The following is an 8,229-nucleotide window of genomic DNA, read 5'->3' as shown; positions in this document are numbered from 1 at the left end:
CCGCGCTGGCCAACGGACAGCCGCTGCTCGTGCCGCTCTAGTGCGGCTGCCCCTCCCGGTACCCCAGCTCGTACGCGCCGATGCAGTACCAGATCGACTCGGGGACACCTACTGGATCGTCTCCACTACCAAGCTGCAGAACCTCATGCAGTACTAGGCCGTGGAGCGCGTGAACCCCACGCTGGTGCCCACCGTCCTCGACGTTGGCACCATGGTCACGTTCCCCGTCTTCTGCCAGTGCCCGGCCGCCGCCGACAATGCCACGACACTCGTCACCTACGTCATGCAGCCCGGGGACACGTACGTGTCTGTTGCCGCCGCCTTCTCCGTCGCCCATCCACAGTGAAAGACACGATGCGGCGGCCGCCTGTGCATGCACTGAAGTTGCGCGCTGCTGCTGCTCCTCTGCCTATGCGTGTTCCCCGCCCCGATGCGGTCGTAGAACACGACCACAGCCACGACCAAATTTATTCAACTAGATGGAGTTGAAGGCTGAAGGTACGACGGGTGATAAAACGATATATGATTTGTGCATGAATATGTGCTTCAGCTTGTGCAACATAACAGGTTAGAAATTTAACTATCTGCGTGCGGTTATTAATGTCTTAGAAATTTTAACTCTCGTGGCAACGCACGGGCACATATCTAGTGTATCTACCATAAGAACTGGTGGATTTAAGGGGTAGAGATATGAGACACAAACATGGTTCTGATTAAGAGAGTATGTATCTACCATAAGGCAGGTGCGCACCTAAGGGCAATCTAGGTGGGCCATGGCCCATGGTACGCTAACACACTCTAAGCCAGTCCACCAAGATCCAGCCCCCCATATTCCTTCCCTAGTTGGTCAGTTCCCCTTCGGCTAGGACAATGTCACCGCGTCCAACGTCTAGCTAGAACATCACACGGCAGGATGCCGTGCCTAGCTGCCACACGCCCTCGCCTACGCAGTCGGTGCCTGTCCAGCCTGCCTATACACGTCCCTAGGGATGAAAACGGTTTCGGAATTTTTCGGTATTCCGAAAACTGATTTCAAATTTTTTTGATCGGATTCACCGGTAACAGTATTTTTCGAAAACGGAATCGGTTTTTGGAATTTTCTATCGGAATCGGTATCAGAATCGGTGTGTTGTTTTACCGACCGTTTTCTTTAGTTACCGGTTTTTGTTAGAAATTACCGGATTTGTGTTTCGGAATTTTCCGAAATTATGTCTCGAAATTTTCCAGCATGTGATTTTTTTCCCATCGCCTGTATGTCTCTGGATAAGTGTTACTTATTTTTGTATTTTTGGGCACCTTAAGATTTTTTTGGGATAGATGATGTTGGAAGGCAGTTGAGATTAATGATTTGGTCTCTCTAACGAATTCACCCTTTTCAATGCACATGTTATGTATTAGTAATATATAATGATAGAGAGCCGACGGTCTGTCTTTTCCACACACTAGATTTTAGGGTTTTCCTGTGAGGCTGTGAAAAAACTCTTTATGTGAGAAAAAATATTGAGTCTGTGAATATTGTGAATTGTGAACATTGAGTGGATATTGTGAACTTTGAGTCTGTGAACTTGTGATCTTTATGAACTTGTTATACTGTGAACTTGTTATATTGTGAACTTGTGATCTTTGTAAACTTTTTATATTATAAATTTGTGATCCTTGTGAACTTGTTATATTGTGAACTTGTTATATAATGAATTGTGAACTTGTGGTCTTTGTGATCTTTTGTCAACTTTGTTGTATTGTGAAGTTTGATATGTTTACCGGTTGTATTTTAGATTTCAACAGTTATCGGTGTATTTTCCGCACCGAACTTTTGTTTCCGATGTTTCTGAAATACCGATATTGTTTCCGTTTCTAGAGTTACCGTTTTTGATTTTGTTTTCGATAAAAAAATATAAAAACGGTAATGGTTTTAGTGTTACCGACCGTTTTCATCTCTACACGTCCCTTGGCCACACGTCCGGCACTCGTGTTGAGTTGTCGTGCACCCAGCCAGCGTCTGACCCTATCTGTCGCGACAGTCGCGTGCTTTGTTATGGACTAGATAGTTCGTGCTAACACTATGATGCTAAGGGAAGAGGAGAGGGGTTGACGGTGGCGACGACACGAGTGAGAGAAAGGGATGGCAGGGACATTGGAGCCACGAGGTAGTGAGGGAGGGTTGTGATGTTCTAAATAATATTGTCCATTGAATTTGAGTAATTAAAGAAAATAGAGTTATCCAGCGATCCGAACTATTAGTTTATGTTGTGTTAAATATGTGTCCAATTTATTTGGTGAATTTAGTTGATGTTATGGGCGTGGAGTTTATTTAGTTGGGTGAGTTTTGTAAAGTTTGAAGTGATGGACAATATATATATATATGGCACCGTAGATTATAAGGAATTGTACTAAAAAATTTGTTATGGCACTTAAAAAAATTGTCTGCCACTAACATAATGCAGTATCACATCAGCTATCAACTGTATTATCACTACTGGAATCGGGTGCTTTGCCGAGTGCCTGAAGCACTCAGCAAACCCAGAAAAACACTCGGCAAAGCCTTTGCCGAGTGTCGCACTCGGCAAAGAGGGCTCAGCAAAAAGTACATCGGCAAAGGCTTCTTTGCCGAGTACTTTTTGTCGGACACTCGGCACAGAGTTTGACGAGTGCTAGATGATACTCGGTAAAGAAAAGCGGCCATCACGGCGCCGAGGTGACAGAAACGGCGTCTTTGCAGAGTGTTCTAGGTGACACTCGGCAATGGAGATACTGTTGCAGAGTGCCTACCGGCCAGCACTAGGCAAAGAATCTGTCAACGGGTCCCTTTATCAGCTTATTTGCCGAGTGCTCTATATGGCACTCGGCAAAGCGTGCCTCTTTGCCGAGTGCCAGGGCCACCACACTCACCAAAGAAGCTATACCGATGCCCAGGTATTGGTTCTTTGTCGAGTGCTATGGCCCTGACACTCGGCAAACCCTCTCTTTGTCGAGTGTAACACTCGACAAAGTGACCAGTACACACCTTTTTATTTGTTTTTTCTATTCCATCCAAACAAACAAGAGATACATCACATATATACATCACAGATATCATCACAAACATAAATATTCAACACAAACATTAATATACAAGTTCTCAACACAAACATAAGTATCAACACAAGTTCTGAAGTATCAAAACATAAGTCTCAAGCTCTGACATAAGTATTTAACACAAGTTTTGAAGTCTGAACACTAAAAACATAACTCTCATCGAGGTGGGCGGTTGGACTAGTGCTGCAATGGGTTGGGCGGTTCATGAGGGTTGTTGGATGCCGCCCTAGATTGGCCCTGCATAGAGAAGAGATTGCATGTGTTATACCAGATGCATTACCAACATCTAACTACAATTTTGATACTCACAGGAGTATGGAATAGAGCAGGGTCAATTGTAGGGAACAATGGAGGTGGCGGAGCGAAACCCTGTGCGGCGCCAAGGCTCTGCATGTATTGGAACATCTCTGCCATCCTCTGCTGATCTGTCAGGCAAGCCGCCCGCTTCGCCTCCCGCTCTGCCTCCCGCTCTGCCTCCCGCTCTGCCTCCCGCTCTGCCATCATCCTCGCCTCCATCTCGTGACGTTCCCTCCTCTCTTCTTCTAGCTGGGTCTATAATATTACAAGCCAATGTTATAGTAAGTCAAAGAGAAGGTATATAACTCAAGAAATGACGAGTTACAGAAGCACTAACCTCGAGTTGTTGTATACGATGTTGTGAGCTATCGTGCCAAGGTCGTATGGCTGGACTCGAGCCCATGCTCCTTGCTTGCACCTGAGACAGAGTGGGAGTAGACGACGAGTCGATTGCCCCGTCTGCAATCCAGTACCGCCCATGTCTCTTGCCTCCTCCGACCCTCATGAGCACATCGGGGTCGATCTCCTCGGTCCTTGGATCGTATTCTGGGCCATGGACCTCCTGCGCCATGGCGGTGTAGTCATGAAGGTGGCTGTAGACGGCGGGGTTGCTGTACGCCTCGGGCCCGTCATCCGGGTTGTAGGTGACGTCGGACGTCGCCTTGCCCTTATGGGCCATAGCATAGGCCAAGAACATGGAGCAAGGCTAGCCACCATGTGACACCAACTTCAAGAAAACCAATGAGATAGTTAGAAATAATATCTAATCTAGTGTTATATACCTAAATAAAAAAGAGGGCGTACCCATGCTTCTGCATATTTGCCGAGGCTACGGCTGCCTTGGTGGTGCGAGGGACCTTGCATCATCAGACACCGTTCCCGGCTAGCGTTGTGCGCCTCGTCCCACTCAGGCGAGCACCACCTATCCACCATCTGCTCTCAGCACAGAGGATGTGCGACGCACCAATATGGAATCATCTACAAGGTAAACACGTACACTGCATATCAGAAGATAAAATTAAATTCATGCATGGAGTACTGGTACCAAACATGCATGACTTTACCTGCAGGTACTGGTCCCTGGTCAACGACATGGTTCAGGCTTGCTGCTTGGTCACCTTCTCCCCAAGGACAGAGCCGTGGTAGCCGACGATGGCCTGGATTCGGGCCTCATAGTGCATGCCCACGACGAGCTTCTTACAGCTCGTGGTGGCCACCACATCCGCCCTAGCCTCGTATCCAGCCTCGCATCTGTAGAAATCTTGCATACAAAAACAATGTATCCATACATTATATTATTTCAAGAATGTGCAACGAATGCGACATATTTTACATTATACTAAGACTTACCCACAACTCTTGCTTCACCCGCTCTGCCTTGTTATTGAATTCTCGGCCATCCCGGTCTACTGCACCGGGGGAGATGACATAGTGGTGGAAGGTGTAGGCTAGGCCCGTCACCCCGGTGTACTCAACCAGTCCAGAGAAGTGTTACCCGCACAGCAGGCTGAGGATGCCATTGGGGTTGCGACGATGACCCCCAACATTCTTCACAACCATCCAAGACATGTCCAAGTGATAAATAAAAAGTATTAGTTACACATAATATGAACAAGAATGAAGAACATAAAGTTACATGCCTCTCCCCATCCGGTCGAATCATCAGCCACCTGTCTCGAAGTATGGGACGCTGAGGGAGACTCGCGGGACCTCTGTAACATCCCAATTTCTAACCCATGTTTGAAACCCTAATCTAACCCCCTCCCCTTCTTATTACCTATTCCAAAACTCCCTTAGATTTTCCCATCATATGCATACACTTTGTTTGAATATGAACACCTCACTTAGATTTTATTTTCCAGCACTTAGATTACCTACTAAATAAATTGTTCAAAAGAAAAAGATACAAAAATGGGAAATAGGAATTAGAAAATAAAAAGAAAAAGAGAAAACCCTCTCCCCCCCTTGCTAGGCTGGATTCAGCCCATGCCGCGGCCGCCTCCCCCCCTTGCGCCCGCACTCCCCCCTTACGGCCCATTGCCGGCCTGCTCCCCCGCGCGCGCAGCCGCCCCGCTCCCCTCCCTCTCTCTCGCTGACGAGCCGGCCCCACCTGCCAGCCGCTCCCTCTCGCGCGCTCCCTCTCACTGGCAGACCGGCCCCACCGTTCAGCCACTTCGTCGTCCTCCTCGCGTACGACTCGCCGCCGTCCCCTCCATCGCCGTCCCCTCGCCCATCCCCTCGCCGCACAGGAGAGTTTGGCACCGCCCCGTCCTCGCCGCTTGACCGCGTCCTTGCCCGGTACCCCCCCGCCGTGAGGTCTCGTCGTCGCCGCTGTGCGGCATTAATGCCGGCGCTGTGCACCTCACCGGCGCCCGCCGAGCTCCCCCGCTCCCCTTCCCTCGGGCGCCTATAAAAAGGTCGCCCCGAGCACCTCCTCCCCCGCACCAGCCTCAGCCACCACCCTCCTCCCTCGCCCGAGCCCAATTTCACGGAAGCACCGCCGTCATCTTCCTCTCCAGTAAGACGTCCCCCTCTTCTCCCTTCCTTTCTGTTGGTCCAGCGAGCAATTAGGTTGGCCTACCAGCTTCATCACATCACCATGAACTCAGAACACCACTCCCCCACCCCAATCCCTCGCCCGAAGCTCACCGACGGTGACTCCCGCCGCGGAGCCCCGCCACCTCCCCGCGGACAGCCCCCCGGACCCCTCTAGCTAAATTAAGCCTGCCCCTAGGTTCGCCAGATCCTCCCCGTGCTAAAGCAACCACCCATTGCCCAAGAACCGGGCCACCGGCGAATCGCCGCCGAGCCCACCGGCGGCCGGGTTTCTTCCCCCGCGGACGGCCGGTTCCCCCGCGCCATCGACCCGTGGCGCCGTTTCCCCCTCCGCTCTCGCTGGCATGTGGACCCACGGTGACGACGTCCTCTCCTCACGCGCCCGCGCCGTCACCTCGCCTTGGGCCGCAGCTGGGCCGGCGCCCTCGCGCGCGTGCTGCGCCTGGCTGGGCCAAAATTCCCCCCGGCCCACCAGCGAGGGAATCCCTTTTCTTTTTCCTTTTCCCAACCTTTTCTCATTTAATTAGTATTTCTCAATATTTTATGCACCAAAAATTATCAAAATGATTCCTAAAGTCACATGTAATAATAATGTTAGAAAATGACACACTACAATTGGTAAACCATTGTTGATGTATTGTTTTATTGACTGTTTTTACTAGAAGAAGCGAGGACCGTTGATCCGGAACCCGTAGCCCCGGAAGAAGGGTCGGAGCCCAATCTCCCAGAAGTAGATCTTTTGTGCCAGGAAAGCTTCGACGAAGGCATGTCCATCCTTCCCTTGATGCATAAATTAACTATTATTTCTACCACTACCTAAGCCGGGATTTCAGGGTGGGATACTTGCATTGTGAGCAAAGAGATAGCCCGCATTCACATATATCTTTCGATACGAAATGTGGGTTGGGAGAAAGGGGAATATGATACTTCAAATAAGGTTTCTTTTAAAAAGGGATGTGTGATGAAGGGTACTGACTCTCATCACCTTGGGAGTGGGATGATCAAGGACTCCCTGGTTTAGGGGAGGGCCTAAGGTGTTGGCTCAGCTGGTTTAGGCGTGAGCAGAAGGATTGTCCCCTCATATAAGGACCGGTTTGTCATCTTCACTACCTGTACTCTTTAATAGTACAACCACTCGGGACGGTGTGGGCAGTCACTCAATCTGAACTCGTACGGTCTAGCCCCATGGTTATGAAGGCTGGGGAGCACCAGGAGGATAAGGTGGGGGAATGTTTTGTCCGGTTTGGACATGGCGGTGGCCTGACTCCTTCCAGTATAATCGTTAAGGTACGTTAGGACGTGCGAGGAAGGAAAGAGATTCGACATTTGGGTCTCGCGACGGTGAGATTGCAGAAACCAGACTAGTGGGTAAAGTGTACCCCTCTGCGCAGAGTTGAAACCTATTCGAATAGTCCGTGTCCACTGGTATGGACGAGTCTGGTGTGGTATGACAATTAGTTTTTATAACCTCCAAGAACATGGAAATGTGTGTAAGTGCTTACTGAAAGAGAAAACAAGGCCACGGGAGCGGGAAGCTCAGTGGTGGTTGAGTATTTTGTTACTTTTAAGTCCTTGGGAAAAACGCTATCGCAACTGCCTTTATCTAAGAAAATAAAGAGTGACTTCAACTCCACCAAATAAAGCATGTATGATATAGGTCTCTTTCTCTTTACGGGAGCGGGGTGGGCTTGCGGAATACCTAGTGTATTCACCCAGATTTATTTATGTTTTTCAGCAGCCTAAGACTTCTTTTCTGTTATGCTTGATTGAGAGGGCTGTGTCTGCACCCAGTTCTGCCTGTGGCTTGGGCTAGTATATTTTCTACTGTGTTTTATCTTCTAGCTCTCTCAAGCTTGTACCCCCGTATTGTAATAACTCTTATTTAAACTCTATACTATTTGAAGAAAGGAATGTGTTTACTAGCCTCCTGGGACTAGTAATTGTATCACATTTGAGTCCCAAAGGATCGGGACGCTTCAGGTGGTATCAGAGCCATAGGACTGGCCGTAGGTCGCAGCCCTGACCTTAAAACTTGCCTTAAAAGAAAATACCTCTTACCCCAAGAAAAGTCTTCTCTCCTCTCCCCCGATATTAACATACCCTTCTTTTCCTATTCCATATGGAAGACTCTCTGGTCATTAGGACATCCTACTGCTCAGAGGTGGAAGGGTTCCCACATCTGTTGCGAAGTTGTGCGCTTCGCATGGGAATCCGCAAAAAAGCCAGAATATGTCTGGAACGAGTATCTCGAGAATGGGATGGAAAAGTGCTCTATGGCAGTCTACCTGGGATAAAGCTGAA

This window comes from Zea mays, chromosome 6 (assembly GCF_902167145.1).
Source record: "Zea mays cultivar B73 chromosome 6, Zm-B73-REFERENCE-NAM-5.0, whole genome shotgun sequence".
NCBI lineage: Eukaryota > Viridiplantae > Streptophyta > Magnoliopsida > Poales > Poaceae > Zea > Zea mays.
This window is presented reverse-complemented; position numbering follows the sequence as displayed.